The following is an 18,841-nucleotide window of genomic DNA, read 5'->3' on the forward strand; positions in this document are numbered from 1 at the left end:
GGCTTGAATTATGATCTCCTTTCCTTCCCTGCAGAGCTGGCTTAACAAACCAGAAGAAAATGATGAGGCCTTTTTTTACTCCCCCTTCCTTTAAAATTGGAACCTAGAGCAAGTATGTCAGCAAATTCCCTGCTTTCTTTGTTCTGAGTCCCTTACTGATGCATTCTATTTTTTATTTTATTTTATTTTATTTTATTTATTTTATTTTATTTTATATTTTATTTTTTTATTTTTTTAATTTGTTTTAGAGAGGAGAGTGAACACAAGCAGAGGAGAGGGCAGAAGGAGAGAGAGGGAGAGAGAGAACCTGAAGCAGGCTCCATGCTCAGCTCAGAGCCCGACATTGGGCTTGATCCCATGACTCTGGGATCATGACCTGAGCCAAAATCAAGACCTGGGTGCTCAACTGAGTCACCCAGGTGTACATCTTATTAGCTCATTCTAAAGGCTCGCACGTGCCCCGGAGACTCCTAAGACCAAATTCTTTCAAATCTTTCAGTTTTAGGTCAATAACTACAGACTAAGAAGCCACAAAAATTTCTAGCTCAAAAGCCTATCCACACTGCTTTGAATTTGAAAGGTGGAACTTTGCCCCTTCTTCACATTTCTCCATTTTCCAAAACTCATTTCTCAGTTAGTTGAGGTGAGTAGAGCAGGAAGTGGATCCACCTGAAAATTCACTTATGTGGAGGAGATCATTCTCTGATAAGCCCAAGGAATGGAGCATTATGGGTTATATAATGGAAATGAAGACTTATGGCGCACACAACTACTTATTTCAGATTTAATTTTAATTTGGGTTACAGAGAAGTAAATTTCTGAGAAGTGATTTCAACTGTTTCTAGGCAGATGTGGATTACAGCAGGAATTGAGGAATCTTACTGTGACACTGAGACACTGTGTTTCACAGGGTGTATGAAAATGTTGGGTCACATAATTAAAATTTTTTCGAAAGTTTCCTGACCATAGGAGTCTTCATAGGGATGAAGAGTTTGGAGAATTTTACTGAGTTTTAGATGGATCAAGGTAATGTTTGGTTGATGTTGGCCTCTAAACTGACTGATCTGCAAGTGTAAGAATGACTTTTTCCAGAAAGCAGCCAGGATTTCTTATTCAGACAAGACAAAGATCCTGTTGCTCTCCTTCTGTTGTCTCAGCATTTCTGGCTGAAACACAGAAGTGCAAAGATACATAACTGCAGGCAAAAATAATAGAGGAAGTACACATGATGAATCACAGGTTATTTGCTCCTCAAACCAGCAGGATGTATTTATCCCTGACTGGTTGTGCTGTGCTTTCCAGGACGTAATAAAATCTAGCACAGAATGAGGGGGGCAGGGAACAACTATCTATTAGATTCTACTTTTACTCTATGCCTTGTACTTTTTTTCCATATTACTATATTTATTCTTCGCAAGAACCCGAGAAAGCAGGTATTGTTATGATCCCTGTTGTTTGGATATAGAAATAAGCATCAAGGAGCTCATGGCCATGCAGGTAAATTGTAGAATCAAATTTCCAGTTTAGTCTGGGTTCAAAGCCCACAGCTCTCCCACTGTAGCTTGACTTAATAGGGTTTGCTTCAATATTTGTTAAAAAAATCACTTTTTGAACAAATGAACTAATATCCAGCCACTCTGGCCACTGCAGACAGATCTGTCTGAGATGAAGGGAAAGGATAGACCTGCATTTACTCAAGGCATAGGGCAAAGATCCTTCGTCCTCAGTATCGTGTCTAAGTACATTCGAGTCACCTCTCCTTGTATCTTCTCATATCTATGTGAAACCAGATTGATCCTTCCATCCCCCTAGGAGAAGATGGGGTGGAAACAAGAAAGTAACATTTTATTAAATGTCTGCTAAATGATAGACAATGGACAGACACTTTTCTATGTTATTTCATGTAATACTCATATCAGCTTTATAAAGTAAGCGTTATTGTTACCATATTTAGAAATGATAACACAGGCTCGGAAAGGCTAAGGAACTTTCCAAAGATACATATCTGAAAAGCATGTCAGAATTTGAATCCAGGTCAGTCTGATTCCCAAATTCATACATGCTATTATCACACTGCTCCTCCACAGGAAATTGGGCCTGAATGGGTTATATTAATACAGCATTAGTTACTTTGACATTTTAATGTGCTTTGGATGTTGATTCATAATATTAATTCACAGTATTAATTCATAGTAGTTGTTAAAACATAAGGAAGCCTAGACCCTTGCCTTAATTACTTTGATTTTGGTAATGGGTTCCTCTACAATTTTTTGAGAAAACAGAACAAAACAAGACAGTTTCTACTGCACTAAAGTGTGGAGTTGTAAGTATTGGTGTAAGTGTTCTGCACATGTGTGTGTTGTGTTGCCAAACTGCTTTTTTCAGTATGGTCTTCTCACTCATTTCTTAGCTGAACTTCATTATTTTTCCAATCCTTCAAGGCAACAAAACTTACTGATTTGTTTTGGAAGGGCTGGTTAGACTGGCAGTCTCTGATTAAAGACTCAGAAAATCACATTATGTTCAATCCACATTTATGTCTGATAGGCAATTTCTGAAGGTGTCTCTGGGGGTAATTACCCAGGGAAAATATAGGCTAGAAAAACCAAGAAGTGGGTAGGCCATCTTTCCCCCAAAACCAAAGAAATGAGCATTAACAGAAAGTAAACCAGTAGAGTCAGCGTACCTTAAATTTTAGGGTTCTTGTGATTTAATTAAAACTGGCATTGAGTTTTAAAGAGCGTGACCTAAAAAATATTTGTTAGATAAATATATATTAAGGAATTAGAAAATGTAAAGTTGCCACGTGGTTTCATTTCTCCAGATGATGTCTGTGGAAGTTGACTGTTGATAATGATTATAAATGATATAAACCAATAATAATGAACATTAACGGGCTCTTGAGATGTGCTAGGTGGACATGCATTGTTGGAAGTTCTAGCGAATAGCATCTATCCTTCCAAATGATAACAATGACCAAAACTGGGGTGCAACAGAGCAAGCATCTCCTTATCGTCTATACCTGGCTGTCTTCCCTAGTGTATGTTTATCTGCCTTGCTTGGGTAGGCCTTGTGGCCTTTGATGCCTGCTCTAACTCTTAAGAGCATTTTACTGTAGTGTGTTGGATAAGTGGCTGAATTGTCTTTCTGCTCTGTCCCAGAGCTTACTACAGTGTAAAGTCTGTGGCTCTCACTGTTATAAGCCATAAGAATGAAATATGCTTCTTAATCAATGAGAGCAAAAGAGGAACAGATGCATTTTCAGGGCTCATGGAGATGGGATGTCATCCTGTACCTTGTAATTGCTCTGGCATCTGCTGGCAGCTTCAAGACTTTTAGGGCACTCTAGCTCTCTCTTTTAGTGGCAGTCACCTGTAGGGAGACACAGCTATTGCCTGTGCTGCGCTGAATGATTCAGCTGTTACTAACTGCGTCTCCTAAGTGTCCAGGGTAGATTTCCTGGGAGGACCTGATTCAACTAGTCATCTCTGCATATAGGAGGTCTCACTGGGCAGAGCTTTTGACTCAAGTCACTTTCACAGACTCTGGCCAGAAAAAGAACCCACCCCTAGTCCAATAAGTGGTGTCCAGGGAAGGAAGCAAGGTGAAAGGAGTAAAGCATGATTAAGGAAGACTTTGGAAGGGGATATAGGCCTGGCAGGCATTTTGAAGCTCCCAGAAGGGGTTATGACTGTCAGAATAAACTTGTTCAGACATTTAAGATTATTTTTAACACTACAAAATTTAGTCCCACCAAAACTCTACAAAATACAATTCCTCTCATATTCAAATGAGGAGAAAAGCTTTCCAACCTGGGGATGGGCTTTATCCTTTTCTTTACCTCTCTTTTCTTTCAGATTTCTTTCAAAGAATTCCCTTGTAGAGAAAACTCCTGCTGAGGAAAGGATTGAAAACTAGACATGATATCTTGACGAAATGGTACTGTGAATCCGAAGATAAAATTCTGGGAAGCTCCATTCTAGGATTTCCTTTATGGCAGTCACCTTAATTGCATTCATTCTCATTCAGTTGTTTCCACATAATCTACAGTTAGTTACACCAGAATCCGTTTCATGGATTCAATTAAAGCATCATCTGGTCATTCACAAACGCTCACTGGATGGTTTCTGTGAACTAGTCAGTGTGTTCTGATGCTGAGATTATGAAGCTGGCTAATCACAGTCCCTTTCTGCAAGGAGCTAATGGTTTGTGAGAGAGTCAAACATCAAGAACTAACTTGGTTTTATAAGTGTTATAGCAGAGGGATATGCCAAGAGCTATGCTACCATGTACAGTTTAGAAGTTGGTTTATTTATTATACCAGAATTTATTGAGTTCCAACTCTGTGCTAAATATAGTGCTAGGGGGGTGTAGGGCATGACAAATAATTTTGCTTTCTAGAAGCTAAAAGTCTAGTTGGAGAGAATAATGCACACATGTACACACACCAATGATCAGCAGTGGTGGTTCAAGACAGTGTGAGATTAAAATCCAACTATTTATAGTAAATAGAGCCATAGTATTTCAGAGAAAAGATCTTCACAGGCAAGAGAAGTTTCAAAAACCGAATTTCAAATCCCGTTGAATGAGCTCTGAAGGGCAGATGGGACCACGGGACAGAGAGGAGGGATCGGTGTCTAATAAGGGTCGGCAGTGGCGACCAGTGTAAACCTGTTGTTCTTTTCAGACCTGAAGCCCTCTTCTTATAACAAATATTTCCTTTTCTGAAATTAAATTCATTCCATAATGTACATGCACAAGCAATTTAAAAATGAAATTACTTTAAATATAAATATAATGTGCTTACCATAATTTAAAGGAGAAAGAAAGATATAATAAGCAGTGCATTTCAATACATAATCCTTCAGCACGACTACACAAGTAGCCAAAATGAAGTAGTCAGATGTTTAACCACTTGTAATAACTAAGATAGAAGTTCGAGGAAGTAAGATTAGAAGCCACGTTGACCAAGAAGTAGAGGAAAATGAAAGAGCAGAGGTACAGTGAACATAGAATAAAAACTAGTGCTAGGGTGAGTAATGGCAGACTAGACCTGTCTATATGTGATGAGAGAAGGAGGGAAGTCACCTTAATTGCAGCACAGATAACATGGCAGACAAATTATAGATTGTTGATGTGAGAAAATGAGGAAGTAGGGTATTCTTGCAAATGAGCTGGATCTTACCTATCAGTGTGTGTCAAGGTAATTCCCTGGTTGCCTGGGATGGACGAGACAGAATATTGCAGTAAATAAATTCTATCTTGAAACCACAAGTTGAGGTGTACATTTTGTCTTGAATATCCACAGGGACTACAGAGACCATCTGCTTTGATAATCAATAGGAAATTAGAGATCTATTGAAAAAAAGAAATAGCAATTCAAGGGACAATACAGAAGTTTTGTGGCAAATCTCTGGGGGATGAAGGTTGGAAAGAAAGTGAGATTGAAGAATAGCAAGCAGTTTCAAGAAAAAGTTTCAAGTTTAATTTTCATAACATACGTAACAAGAAACCATTACACCACAAAATTAAAGTAATATGATTATTAATACAATGTGATGAGATGTTTACATTTCATGTATATCAATTAATATTAATATTTGTCTCAAATCTTCACTGTAAAATATTTGTAAGCACCAAATATTTGCAGCTACAAATGCAGATGGTACAAATGTGGAACATGGGTTTGCATGCTTGCATTTCGAGACAAGATTTTCTACAATGGTTAGCAACTTTTGAAAAAATTTGAACAAAACCAAAGCATACTGTTTTCTTTAAAGCATGATATTTTCATGATTAAGAGGAAGGTGCTGGCCTAAAATATTCTGTGTATATTAACATTGTGCAAAAACCACGTTGTGTTATATATCAAAAAGAGTTGAATCCTAGGCTCAGATATACAAATTCTTTTATTTACTTCCATGAAAATCTGGTGGGATGTTTGGAAGTCATGTAGGATGTGAGCCCAATCTTCCTTGTTTGGCACATGCTCATGTGTTGCACAACATTTAGCAGGACTGTCCCTTGACACTACACATCAATAGCAGTTTCAATCATATGACAGTTAAAAATGCCTGAAAAAAATGGCCAAAATACCCCCATAGGGTTTTCCCATCTCCATTACAAGATTCTGTTACAACAACAACAAAAAGGCTTAGGCCAAGTAAAGTTATACTTAAAACTAATGCAGTACAGTGGGTTTGAAGGAGAATGAGGCCTTCTGTTGGGCAGAACCAATTAGCAGAGACTTTAAAAAAAAATTATTTGTTTCTGGGAGAGAGCAAACTGGGGGTGGGCAGAGAGAGGAGGACAGAGGATTCTAAGCAGGCTCTGCACTGACACGCTAACAGCAGCGAGCCTGATGTGGGGCTCGAGTTCATGAACCATGAGATCATGACCTGAGCTGAAGTCAGATGCTCAGCTAACTGAGCCACCCAGGTGGCCTAGTAGAGACTTTTAAATCCAAGGCCAAAGATTTTACTCAAAAAGTCGTGACGGGGCGCCTGGGTGGCTCAGTCTTAAGCATCTGACTTCAGCTCAGGTCATGATCTCGCGGTCCGTGAGTTTGAGCCCCGCGTCAGGCTCTGTGCTGACAGCTCAGAGACTGGAGCCTGTTTCAGATTCTGTGTCTCCCTCTCTCTCTGACCCTCCCCTGTTCATGCTGTCTCTCCCTGTCTCAAAAATAAATAAACGTTAAAAAAAAAAAGTGACAAGTTATTGGAGTTTTTTTAAACTTTTTTTTTTTTGTAAAGTTTATTTATTTTTCAGAGACAGAGAGAGACAGAGTGTGAGTGGGGCAAGGGCAGAGAGAGAGGGAGACACAGAATCCAAAGCAGGCTCCAGGCCCTGAGCTGTCAGCACAGAGCCTGACGCGGGGCTCAAACTCACGAGGTGTGAGATCATGACCTGAGCCGAAGTCAGAGGCTTAACCTACTGAGCCACCCAGGTGCCCCAGTTGGAGTTCTTTTAAAAATAAAAACACCAGAAATTTAGTTCTCACAGTTCTGGAGGCTGGGAAATCTGAGATCATGGGGCCAGCATGGCTGCCTTTTCTGATAAGGGCCCTCTTCCTGGTTCACAGCTGGCATCTTCTCATTGTGTCCTCACAGGTGGGAGGGGTAGGGAACTCTCTGGGACCTCTTTTATAAGAGCACTCATCCCATTCATAAGAGCACTCATCTCTTTTATTTTTTTATTTTTAATTTATTTTATTTAAATCCAAGTTAGTTACATATAGTGTAATCATTGTTCCAGGAGTAGAATTTATTGAGTCATCACATATAACACCAAGTGCTCATTGTTATTGAAATGTTTTAATACCTTTAGTTAGTCTAAAATTCATTCATCTGTAGTTTTTCATGTTTTTGTAATTGTTATACTATCACAGCTCTAAAGGGTCAAACTCCTTGGATAAAAAACAGTGAGTTTGCAACTTGTATTCACTCACTAGTAGGTGTTTAAGCAGAGAGTGCTGTGGGCATTTGTGGCTAAAATGTCAATTGTAAGGAATGTTCATTTCAGGAATGTCATTCCTGGAATATCATGTCTGCACACCCCAAAATTCAAATCAGTAACTAGTGGTCATGTAATGAAGGGGGTAAGAATTTTCATTTTGTGAAATTTTTTAGTCTTGCAACGATGCAAATCTTTGTGTCTAAGTTAAGAAAAAAAGAATTTACCCAAGTTTTTGGGACAACTGACCACTTTTTTACCCCAAACTTCAAATCAGTAACTAGTGGTCATGTAATGAAAGGGGTAAGAATTTTAGTTTTGTGAATTTTTTTAGTCTTGCAACGATGCAAATCTTTATGTCTAAGTTAAGAAAAAAAGAATGTACCCAAGTTTTTCTTGGGACAACCGACCACATTTTTACCCCAAACTTCTCATGGCTTTGTTTCACTTTTCTCCTCTACTGTCTAGGTCTCTTACTTCATGCTGACTGCCATTATTTAGGGAAATTGAAGCATAAATATTTCAGTATCTTCTAGAGGGTATTGTGGGAGGATTTCCCTGATTTTCACAAAGATGTAAGTTATTGTCATAGCCCAACATGAATACATACCAATCATCTTTCTAGGCAGAGAGTGGATGCTTTTTCTTGAGCCTTGTCCAAGAAATCTGGGATTGGTAATTTCCTGAAGATAAGTATAGGAGAATTTCAAGGACAGGTATAGTATCTTATTTCTTTTGTTTTTTCCAGTACCTAGCCAGTATATAATAGGCATTCAGTAAGTGTGCTTGGATTGAGTGAATGAGGGAGAAGTGCATACAGAGGTTACTGCCCTTTGTGATTTTCCAGCATTGTTCTCCATTCAGTCTTCTTCTCTGATACCATTTGGTCAGCAGAGGGAGTCCAAGATCCATGTCAGTGTCAGAATAAACTAGGGAAATGAGAAAATTTCTAGACATAGAAAAGCAATCACCAAAAAAAGGAAGCATGAGTTTGAAATTGTCAAGAAGGCTTAATTTAACTCTTTCAATAAACTGTTACTCTTAGAATGCTAAATAATCTTGATCTCATGTGGATAATATACTAGAGGGAAATGTCTATTTTTATCTGATTTGAAACATGAAGCTTCCAGAATGTTTAAAGGAGAAAAAGATTGTTTACAATTAATTTTTACTCACATTTCACTGTCTCTACTTTTATCTTTGTATACATAATACATAGAATGTAGGATTCTTAAGGAAAAGGATTTTTGTATTATTTACCAGATTATTCCAAGTACCTGCTATGGGGCACCTGGGTGGCTCAGTCAGTTAAGCATCCGGCTCTTGATTTTGGCTCAGGTCATGATCTCACAGTTTGTGGGATTGAGCCCCCCATCGGGGCTCTGTGCTGACAGTGCTGAGTCTGCTTGGGATTCTCTCTCTTCCTCTCTCTCTGTGCCTTCTGCCCTCACTCTTCCATTCCCTCTCTCTCTCAAAATAAATAAACAAACATTAAAAAAACCCCTTAATTAAAAAAAAAGAATAGGACCTGGCACATATAGGCATTAAATAATGAAGCTGTTGAATTAGTTAATCAATAATTAAAATTATACTACCATACAGTTTGTGTCATTTAGCATTATATTGTCTATCAATGGATGGATGAAGAAAGAATATGTGAGCTACACACACATACACACACACACACACGACTATTATTCAGCCATGAGAAATAAAGAAATCCTTCTCTCCTTCCACTGGCAACATGGATGAACAGGAGGGCATTATGCTAAGTGAAATAAGTCAGACAGAGAAAGACAAATCCTGCATGGTATCACTTACATGTGGAGTTTAAAAAAAAGTCAAACTCATATAGAGAGTAGAAAAGTAGTTGCCAGGGCCTGGGGGTTGGGGAAAATAAGATAGTTTAGTAAAAGTGTTCTAATTCTCAGCTATAAAGATGGATAAGATCTGATCAACTAATGTAAAACATGGTGATTATAGTTAATAACACTATATTATATAGTTGAAATTTGCTAAGAGAGTAAAACTTAACCATTCTCAAGAAAGAAAGAAAGAAGGCAGGAAAGAAAGAAAGAAAGAAAAAGATAAATATGTGAGGTAATGGATGTAATTAACTAGATGGGGGGAATTCTTTCAAAATGTATATGTCTACTAAATTACAAGTGTATACTCTAAATATCTTACAATTCTATAGGTTAATTAACCTCCATAAAGATGAAAAAAAATTCAGTATTATATTGTAAGCATTTTCTTACATTGTATTTTTAACACTTCCTTTTATATTTCATTATTTCATTAAATATCCACATAATCACAATTTTATCTATTCAGTAAAATATTCATTTTCCTTTGAGTGAAAATACTCACTACTAGGCCCCACTCCCAGAGATGTTGATTTAATTAGGCTGGAATGGGATCTGGGCATAGATAGCTTGTAAAGTTCACCAGGAAATTTTAATATACAGCCAGGGCCAGCAAGCACTGGTGTAAGTTACATAGCCAGACTACTTTCCAAAAAGGTTGCACTGATTTACAGCAGAATGTTACACGTAGCACCAGATATTTTCACCAATACTTATCATTATGGTTGGAGATTGCCTGAGTATTGGAAGTGTGGTCCCCAGGTTCAGCAACACTGGCATCACTTGGAGATAATAAGAAATGTAGCCTGTCTGACTCTTTTTGTGCCCTAGTGAATCAGGATCTAAGCTTTAACAAGATCTTCTGGTCATTTGAACACACATTAAAGCTTGAGATGCACTGATATAATGTCTTTTCTTAATCTGATAAGGCAAAAACAGTAGCTTGTTTTTATTTGAACCTGCTGAAGTTCAATTTTTGAGGTTAAACTTTCTCTTTCATGCATTTATTGTCTGTTTCTGGCTTATCTTTTTAAATTGCCCATTTTCATCCTTCACCTGTTTTAAAATTAGGGTGATTTTCTCAGATGTTTGGATATATGAAGAAGCTGTGATGGCTTAACAAGGGACATGAATGAATTATGAAGTAGAGATCTATTGGCATTGAAATTTAAATCTATCTAGAAGCAAAAGACACAAGAGAGAGATAGGGAAGAATGTCCTGAACTAGGGAAGAATATTTAAACTGATTCTTATTTAAGGCCCTTAACATTTGCATCTCTCCTCTTAGCATTCATCAAATACCCAATCATCCATTCATTTAATACATTTTTAGATTGTCTTTATACGGTATACGGTACTAGTGCTGTGAGTCTGTGTGACCATGTGGAAATCTATTTGCTCATCTTGGGGCCTTATAGTCTATTTGGTCTGGTTACATGTATGCAAAGTTAATTAATAATAAAAAGTTTTGTTTATTATGGCTGACTGAGTGCTAACTGGATGGCTAAGATATTGGAGTCATCTAGGAATTAAACAATGGGTAGTGGAACAGAAGGAACTCATATCCATTGAGTCTTATCCTGTATATGTTCTATCTTACTCAGTTCTCATGATAACTCCATAACGTGGTCAGGATATTTGGATCATAAACCATGTGAAAAGTTGAAGAATGATTGCTATTGGTGACATAGCAAATAAAGTTTATTTGGGGGAGAAAAGAATTATGTAAGAATTCCAATTAAAAAATGGAGAAGAAATGAGGGAAATAGAAATTCTCCATTAGAGTCCCACAGTAATTGTTACTGTAGGAGAGATCCACAGATAAATGCTAAAATTAGTGGGTCAAACTTTTACAGAAAAAGATGATATTTGGATAGCCTAAAATCATCTCCCCCAAATATTTAGTAAGTGAAAAATAGTATATTTATGGTGGAGAAACCTAACAGACACCAGTTCAACATTACATGAGACATACTAATTCCATTTACCCCCTGAAAGATGCACTGAGAAGGGCATATCACTTCTGTGGTATTCTTCCTCAAAATTATAACCTCAATCTGATTCCTTAAAAAGTTAAAAAATAGAATTACCATATGATCCAGTGATTTCACTACTGTGTATTTACCCAAAGAATACAAAAACACTAATTTGAAAAGATACATGCATCCCTATGTTTATTGCAGCATTATTTGCAATAGCCAAATTATGGAAGCAAACCAAGTATCCATCAATAGATGAATGGATAAAAAAGATGCGATATGTATATCATATAGATATATATACATACATATGAAATATATATATTGATATATATGTGATATATGATAAATATGTATATATATATATACATATATATATGAAATATATGTATATATATATGAAATGGAATATTATTCAGCCATAAAAAGAATGAAATCTTACCAATTGCAGCAATATGGATGAAGCTAGAAGGTGTAATGCCAAGTGAATTAAGTGATTCAGAGAAAGACAAATGCCATATGATTTCACTCATGTGTGGAGTTTAAGAAACAAAATAAATGAACAAAGAAAAAAAGGGGGCAAACAGAACAACAGACTCTTAAATATAGAGGACAAACTGGCACCTACCAGAGGCAAAGTAGGTTGGGGGATGGGTAAAATAGGTGAAGGGGACTAAGAGTACATTTACAGTGATGAGCACTGACTGTATAGAAATTGTTGAATCACTGTATTGAATACCTAAAACTAATATAAAGCTGTACATTAATTATACTGGAATTAAAAAATAAATTAAAAAAATTATAACCTCAATCTAATCACAAGAAAACGTCAGAAAAAACCCAGTTGAGGGATAGTCTACAAAATACCTACCAATACACTTCAAAGGGTTATTAAAGACAAGGAGAGCCTAAGGAATTGCCCCTATAGGAAGAAGCTAAGGAAACATGACATCAAAATGAAATGTGGGATTCGAATTAGATCTTGGAACAGAAGAAGAACAGTAGTGGAAAAACTGATAAAACCCAAATAAAGTCTGTAGTTCAGTTAATAATATTGTAGTAATGTTAATTTCTTAGTTTTAAAATCATACCATAGGTGTGTAAGATGTTATATGAACCTGGTTGAAGAATATATGGAAACTCACTCTGTGATTCTTCTCTAAGTCTAAAATTTTTTCCAAAAAATTTTAAAACATAAAAAAACCTGTTTATACTGAAAAAGAAAAAGTTTAATTCTCCCTCTTCATCTTGATTCAGTTCTCAACATATGGCTGCAACCAAAACCTTCTTTACAAAAAAGAGGAAATGAAAGAAATAAATGTGATTAGGTTTTCCTTTTGTAAAGAGTGATTATTTCTACTATGGAACAGAGTTCTTGGCTGTTTATAGTCACTCCTTCATTGTCAGGTCTGCAAAGCATTGTTCCTGTGAAATGAAAATTGTGCAATATACTGAATCTCTCTTGGCATAAGCATTTCTGGAACATCTTTTCACAATCAATAGAGTTTCATCTTGGATATCAGCTAGTCCAGCCTGCTTATTTTCATTTCATAGTTAGGATGGAAATAATACTACATGTTTATATGTTACTTTATACTTTTAAAAGCAGTTTTATATTTATATCTCACTTCATGCACACCAGCTGTAAGTGATAGGGCAATCATAACTGGCATCCCTGTTTTATAGATTTCAAAATACAGGCTGTAGGATGTTCGCCAAATTCTAAGGCCACAGTTAATTATTGGCTGGCACGCTTTTCCACCTTCCTGAAACTTTCCTATTCTCTCTGAAAGTGAAAGTGGACAGTCAAATTCTCTTTCCCTTGCAGGTCAGAAAACAGGGTAATCCTTATGTAATAATAATAATTAATAATTAATAGTTAATAATAATATCCAGCCTTTATTGCATTCTTACAATATGCTAGAGGGTTTGCCGAATGTTTTTAAATAGATAATCTCATGCAATTTTCTTTATGATTTTACAAGCAGGTGGAAGCAGATGTGGAGGTGATTGGCATCTGATTGGATATGATTAGCAGGAGAAGAGGGAAACATAAAGGGTCATGATGGTTATAAGCTTTGGCAATATGGAATATGGTGGTACCATTAACAAAAACAGGGTGCAGAAAGAAGAATATGAAGTAAGATGACTTCTTTTTTTTGGATATGCCACGTGTATACTCTGAACTTACAGTGTGCCCCTTACTTGACTTCTTTAAAGTACTTAGAATAATTTGTTATGATTTAAAAAATTTACATGTGCATGCTATTGTAATGGAACAGAGACTGAGATTTGATTAGACAAGAGAATGTAAACTCCTAACTTTCAGCAGATCCATCTAATAGCCACTTGCCTGGCATGGTGTGAAATCTTCCCTAAGCATGTTTCTGAGGATTGTATTGGTGCAACTAGCTTCAATTAGCGTGGGGAGACATTCCTTTGAAAAGCAAATCAGACTGCAATTACAGTGTGTGGGGCAGACGGGGCGTGGAGGGGGTAAATGATTGATAATTAACTAGGAGAAGCTTGCTGACACAAAGTCTGATTTGAACAATGATAAAGAAACATGTCTATAGTTATTACAGAATATGAGTTTTCTCTCTCTGTAACCCCACAACTACATCCCTCAGAGTGGGAGAGGGTGGGGAGAGATAGTATGTTACTGAGCAATCTTACATCAGCTGATGAAGCACATACACAGTACCCACAGGAATGTACAGAACAGTCCTTCAGGTCAGAGTCAAGTCCTACAACAAGGACCATGGGTACAGTCAACCCTGTCTGTTACTCACAGATAAGAGTCCCTCCATCTCTCATGGAAATAACCGTTTATGATTCCATATTGCTTTATACTAGGAGAAAAACCTACTTGGACTTAAATATATTCTATGGCCTTCAGGTTCCTTTAGTCTAGGGTTCCACCTTTTTTTTTGTTCTAAGTTTCCAGAGCCAGTTGTTAGTTCCACCTGATTCCCCACTGGATGGGGCTGAGGAGGGTTTCATCTCATGGTGAGGGTCTATGAGCCAGCTAGACCTTTCACACTGTCAAAAAGGACCACACCTTAGTCTTTCAGTTGACAATATTCCTAAAAACTCTCTCCTCTGTTTCCTTCCTTCTCTTACCAAATCCCTCTTCTGTTACCCTTGGTATATATCATGTCACAGACATGGGGAGGGAGGGAGGAAAAAAAGGCCAAATATCATCCCACTGATACCAGTTTTCAGGTGGGGAGAAGGAGGAAAAGAAGGTCACAGTGATAGGGAATTCTATTTTCACTTTTTATAGTGGTAACAGAGATAATTAAAGATTTTCTTAAGGTGCAAAATCCCTTTAAGAATGTTAAAGGATTGATTACATAAGTTATGGTTAATTGGTAAGGTGGAATACAATTTAGACATTAAAAATATGAAGTTTTTGGCAAAATAATGACAGGGAAATATTTATGATATATAGTTAAGGGGAAAAAGCATGTTATATCATACAATATGTTACTGTGGAGATAATTCAGCTTTGTGAAAAAAATACACAAAATATGTACAGAAAAGAGCGACTAGAAAATATTCATGAAAGTGTTAATGGTAGTATTACATAAATGTTAAAATTTGGGTGACTGATTTTCCTAGAATTTTCTGCATTTAGAAAATTTTCTGTTTGCTTCTTCTCTAAGATAAAGTCAGAAGAATCAGCTGGTGACTGGCTGAAAATCTCTTTATTGGAAAGTGCACAAGCTCCAAATTACAGTGGATATTTTGACAGTCAGTCCTGGCATAATTTTGTTTACTTTTAAAATGAAAACTAATGTACACATTCAAAGTACACAGAATAACTACTGTAATATTTAGAGTTCATTTTGTACATATACAAATTCACACACCCTCCTTATCAAAGTCTTGTTAGTTTTTTTCTGATCGAGGACCAGAAGGGACCATTAATGCTTAATATTTGAGATACCAGATGTGTCATATTTCTAATGAATAATCACTTCTCATTTGATATTGGATGAGGTACCACGTGGAATTGTTCCCACTTGATCAGAATTAGCAACTGAGCCTCAGATTAGAAGAACAGGGGCTGAGCATTCACATTCTTCGTTTCCAGGAACCATCAGGTACCAGGACTAGCCGCTTCCTTGAGCACTCTACACCTTTTGATTGTTAGTAGATCTCCCTCCCTGCCCTCCCTGCCAAAGACACTGTGGAGTGGGTTAGGAATAAACACCAGAAATGGATTTCTGGTTTCCATAATGATAGATTAAGTCGTTTGGACAGATTCTGTCTGCTGGAGAAAACTGAACATGTGAATGATACATTGAAAAAAGTTTAAACCATCAAAGAGTTAATGTCCTAGTGAGGAATTACTAGGCCAAGATCCAGAAGGGGAATGGAAATCTAGAGAGGAGAGTCCAACATTTGGAATCATTTTTGCGCTGGAGCTGGTGGCTAATCTGGAAGTGACCAACCTGCACGTTCAATAGGGCTGCTAGGTTTGAGGGGCAACAGTCAGAGTCTAGGGCCCACCAAAAGAGGGAGCCCTAGAGAGCTACCATCTGCTATTGTTAGGGCCCAGTAAGGGTGAGCCAAAAGGAAGTCAGTTCTGGAGAAATTGAAGCCCAACTTTCCATTATCTGAGTAGACCAGAAAAATCTCAAACTCTAAAATTGGGTTAAGATGATCCAAATTGATGTTCCCCTGGGCTCCTGGCAGAGGCAAACAAAAATGCTCTCTGACCTTAATTGTTTCTGCACAAATTTTTAGAAACAACATCTGACGTGCTATCCAAGATAACTTGATTCAATAGGGGGCAAGACCTCATGAGTTAGAAAGAGAAGAAAAACCAAATAGGAGAGATCAAAGTTGGAACAAGATTACTAGGATTATACTTTGCTTTGAAAAAACCAAAGCTCAAAAAACTTATCAGGAAACAAGAAACTATAAGTATGATATAGCAGATTTCAAAAAGAGCCAAACAGAAATTTGGAATTGAAAATGTCAGTCAACAAAATTATAAAACAATAGATGGGTTTAACTGCAGATTAGCTACAGCTGTAAAAGAACCCACAACAATCTAATAAGTGAAATGTAGGTCAGAAGGTTAGAATGTAGGGTGACAATGAAGGCTTTTAGAAATACATATTGACAGGGGCACCTGGGTGGCTCAGTTGATTAAGTGTCTGACTTCAGCTCAGGTCATGATCTCATGCCTTGTGAGTTCAAGCCCTGTGTCAGGCTCTGTGCTGACAGCTCAGAGCCTGGAGCCTGCTTCAGATTCTGTGTCTCCCTCTCTTTCTGCCCCTCTCCCACTCACACTCGTGTGTGTGTGTGTGTGTGTGTGTGTCTCTCTCTCTGTAAAAAATAAATAAACTTCAAGAAAATTAAAAAAAAAAGAAATACATATTGACATTCAGAGGTTACCCCCAGGGTATTGAGGATACAATTTGTAACATGAATGTGTCCACCCAAACCAGTGATGGCTATCCACCTTGAATGGTAGTGGGGAAGGAGCAGGATTATCTGTGCAGAAGGTGATGTGTGTTAGCACACAGAAAGTGTGCTAACTTCCTTCCATGATTGCCTTCTATGACTTTTCACATTGTTCTATTCTCAGATGCAGAAGGACACTAAAATAGACTGGTAGATTCTTTGGGTTCTAAAAATGTTTAATAAGATTCTGGAAAGGACATAAGTATACTACTTGTTGAGATGTTCTTATATGTTATGTTTTCTTGTGGCTATAAATTTAAGGGAAGTTTAATTCAAACTAGTTGTTCTTTTCTTTCTTTTTAAAGTTGAAAAAATTTTTTTTAAAGTTTTTATTTAAATTCCAGTTAGTTACTATGCAGGTAATAATAATTAGTGTACAAAATAGTGATCAACCCTTCCTTATAACACCCAGTGCTCATTACAAGTGCACTCCTTCATCCTTATCGCCTGTTTAACCGGTGCCCCCACCTACCTCCCCTCTGGTAACCATTAGTTTGTTCTATATAGTTAAGGGTCTGTTTCTTGGTTTGCTTCTCTCAAATTTTACTCAGAAATGAATACTTCTTGCAATTATTTGTCCTATGTGTTGGTCTAACATCTGTCACACAGTCGTTTCATGCTAGGTATGTGATTTTAGTTTTACAAATTTAAAGTTTTAATTATGTTAATAATAATAAAAGTTCAACTTCTGTTTCCTTAGTTCCATTGAGTTTCTTGAATGTGGCTCCTAATGTCTTAGGTTAGATGTTTACTGGTGAGGTCTGTCAATATCTCACTGGGAGAATGAGCCTGCATTTTTACAGTTCTTTTAGGATGATTTCTTTTCCTGACCCGCAGAGGTCTTCCTACCCAAGGGATACTTAGTTGGAGGAGTTGTGGAATATTGTTTCCTCCTTTCCAAATCACTCCCATTGTAGAAGGTATCAATCACTTATTTATTTTGCTCATATGTTCTCTGATTTTCCTTAAGTGTTGTCCTTCCTCAACCTTCTTCCTGAGTTCATGGGTTCTAACTTGGATTTTATGAATAGCTATCAGATTTGAGACTAAATTTATTTCTAAAAGTGCCCTGTTCCCCTGAAACAGCTATTGCTCTCTTTTCCTTGGCTTGAGTTGGTTCACTACACTTCTAGTTTTTCTGTCTCTGGACCACCAGGGGGAGGTATTTTCTATCCCTTGGCCTGATAATTTCTAGCAAATCATATCAATTGCAAATATTGTGGGCTAATAATTTTTTATTTTTTATTTTTTTGAGAGAGATGGAAAGAGTGAGAGTGGGGCAGAGAGGCAGAGGGAGAGAATCTTAAGTAGACTCCACACCCAGTGCAAAGCCTTACATGGGGCTTGATTTCATGACCATGGGATCATGACCTAAGGCGAAATCAAGAGTCAGAAGCTTAACTTAGTGAACTACCCAGGTACCCCTGGGCTAATATTTTAAAATACCAACAAATGTTTAGGGATCTTTAAAAAAATTGATAGACCCTTAAAAAAAAAGGTCTTAGGTTTAAAGAAAAATTGAACAGAAAGTAAGGAAATTTCCCCTTTGTCCTCTTTCCCACCCCAACCATTGATCTCATTACTAATATCTTACATTGCTGTGGTGCATTTGTTACAATTGATCCAATACTGATACATTTTTATTAACAGTTTTCCATAGTTTACATTAGGGTTCACTTTTTATGTTGTAGATTCCATGAGTTTTGATGAACAAATGTCTAATGACATGTTATCTATCATCTCAGTATGATACAGGATAGTTTCATTGACCCTCTGTGCTCCACCTAGTAATCCCTCCCTCCCTCTGAACCTCTGGCCACCCTGATCTTTTTACTATCTCATGGTTTTGCCTATTTCAAAATGTCATCTGGCAGGAATCATATAGTATTCGTGTATTCCTATAATCATGTATTATGCACAGATAGGCTTCTTTCACTTTGCAATATGCACTTAAGTTTCCTTCAAAAGGTGGATTTTTCATGGCTTGATAGCTGAATAATACTTCACTGTTTGGATGTCCCATAGTTTGTTAATCAGTCTTCTACTGAAGGACATCTTGGTTGC

The sequence above is a fragment of the Neofelis nebulosa genome, chromosome 3 (assembly GCF_028018385.1).
Source record: "Neofelis nebulosa isolate mNeoNeb1 chromosome 3, mNeoNeb1.pri, whole genome shotgun sequence".
NCBI lineage: Eukaryota > Metazoa > Chordata > Mammalia > Carnivora > Felidae > Neofelis > Neofelis nebulosa.